Here is a 2438-nt window from a genome sequence, read left to right as displayed (position 1 = left end):
CCCTCTGCTTGTGCTCTCTCCCTCTCTCTCTATCAAATAAATAAATAAAATCTTTAAAAAAAAAAAAAGACTAAAGGGTGGCTGGGTGATGGACTTTGGAGAGGGTATGTGTCATGGTGAGCGCTGTGAATTGTGTAAGACTGATGAATCACAGGTGTGTACCTCTGAAACATAATACATTATATGTTTAAAAAAAGAGAGAGAGAGAAGATAGTAGGAAGGGAAAAATGAAGGAGGGGAAATCAGAGGGAGAGACGAACTATGAGAGACTGTGGACTCTGAGAAACAAACTGAGGGTTCTAGAGGGGAGGGGGTGGGGGGATGGGTCAGCCTGATGTTGGTATTAAAGAGGGCAAGTATTGAATGGAACACTGGGTGTTATATGCAAACAATGAATCATGGAACACTACATCAAAAACTAATGATGTAACGTATGGTGATTACACTTGATCTTAGCCAAAAGGCCGAGAAGCGATGTAATGTATGGTGATTAACATAACATAATAAAATAAAATAAAAAGACTGAAGAAACAGGACAAACAACTAAGGTACAATATGTGATTTGGAATCAAGTTCAAAAGTAGGAACAAAATAACTATAAAATAAAATTGGGACTATAGATGAAATTGGAATATGGACTATAGATTAGGTAACAATTGTATCAGTATTAAATTGTCCACTTTTGATAATAATAATATGGTTATACAGATAATGCCCATTTCTTAGGAGATACAAATGAATTACTAAGATGTAAAGAAGCACAATATCTCCAACTTATTCTCAGATAATTCTTATCAATAATGATAAAACAAATGAGACAAAAAATAATTTGGGTAAGGGATAAATGAGAGTTCGTGTACAATCATTACAAATTTTCTCTTATTTGAAACTACATAAAAATTAAAAGTTACAAAAAACATAGTGAGTTGGTGTTAATGGTCCTTAAAGTTTCCTTCCTTAAAACTTATGATTTTAGGAATTAGTTTCATCATGAAAATTTGTCCAGTATTTCTCCAGGAAAAAAATCACTCCTTCCTCTGAATTTATACCCTTACAGCCCTCCTCATGTTCCATTAATTCACGATTTCAATAATTAATTCATCAGTTATTTATTGAGTACTTAGTATAAGTTGAACTGAAATAGACACTGGGAATCCATTATAAGAAAGAAACAAAATTTTATAGAGCTATAGCCTATCTTACTGTATTTTGAGTAGATATGTCTTATTTGTTTACTAGAATTCCAAAAGTCTTTTAGAACCTGATCACTCATGAACATAATGTCTAATATTTATGTCAATTAAAATGACAATTGAAATATACTATATGTTAATTAATTGAATTTAAATTAAAAATAAATAAATAAATAAAATGACAATTGACTATCCAGAATGTCACTTGTTTTTATTTTTATTTATTTACTTATTTTAAGTAGATTCCACGCCTAAGGTGGGGCTCGAACTCATGACCCTGAGATCAAGAGTTGCATGCTCTACTGACTGAGCCAGCCAGATACCCCAATTTAACCTACTTAACCCACATTTAAACATACTTGATATAAAATTAAGATTATGTGATAAATTTATTTTATAGGTAAAGACAAAAATTTTGAAAAATTTTTGAGAGTCTGCAGTATAACATTATAAAGGAAGAAAAGATGTCATATGTTAGGAAGAAAATAAGGAAACTAATATTTATTGAGACTACACTGCATTCTAGAAATTGTGTTCAGCAGCATATACCAATTATTTCATCCATGCAACAGTTCCATAAAATAGATATTATTAGCTCCTTTTTACGAATCAAGAAACTGAGGCTTAGTACATTTAAGACGCTTACGTAGGTTTATTCATGTTTGTAAGAAGATTTTTTGAATTCAGGGCTGTTAAACTCTAGATCATTCCACCATTATCCATTCTGATGACTTTTGGCCAGTCATCACATTTTCTCTTTGGAGTTGAGGGAGAAAAAGATGCTATGTGGAAGGAGAAGTCAAAGAAGTGAACAAGTGTTCAGTTGGCCTAATAGATTTTTATATTGTTGTTCTCAATTATTTTTAATCCATTTACCTTTTACATTTACTGAAAGCATAATTGCTGCATGAATGTGTGTTTGTCAGAGTATATTCAGTGACTGGTTATCATGATCAAAATAGATTATACAGTTATTTCTTTTTGGAATAAAGAACAGAGACCTGGAGGTGTCAAGAAAATCCATAAATACAGTAACTCTTACATTTGTTAACTTCCAACATGTAAATGATTTTCAAATGAGGTTTTCTACAGATTTCAAATTCTGAAATCCATATATTTTTTCATATAAGAATAAATCCTGAATTAATTAACAGTAGATGAGTAAATTTTTACAGTATTATTCACTCAAAATTTCCAACAATATTTTGAAAGAGCAGATATCTTACTTAGCTCCTTGATATGTGC

The 2438-nt window shown here is 31.2% G+C and overlaps 1 pseudogene; it reads right to left on the bottom strand.

The window, feature by feature from the left end:
• Positions 1–332: 332 nt before the first annotated feature.
• On the bottom strand, positions 333–476 carry LOC115941751 (U2 spliceosomal RNA; annotated as a pseudogene).
• Positions 477–2438: the final 1962 nt, after the last annotated feature.

This window comes from Leptonychotes weddellii, chromosome 10, assembly GCF_054177405.1.
Source record: "Leptonychotes weddellii isolate Sample4059 chromosome 10, ASM5417740v2, whole genome shotgun sequence".
NCBI lineage: Eukaryota > Metazoa > Chordata > Mammalia > Carnivora > Phocidae > Leptonychotes > Leptonychotes weddellii.
This window is presented reverse-complemented; position numbering and strand designations above follow the sequence as displayed.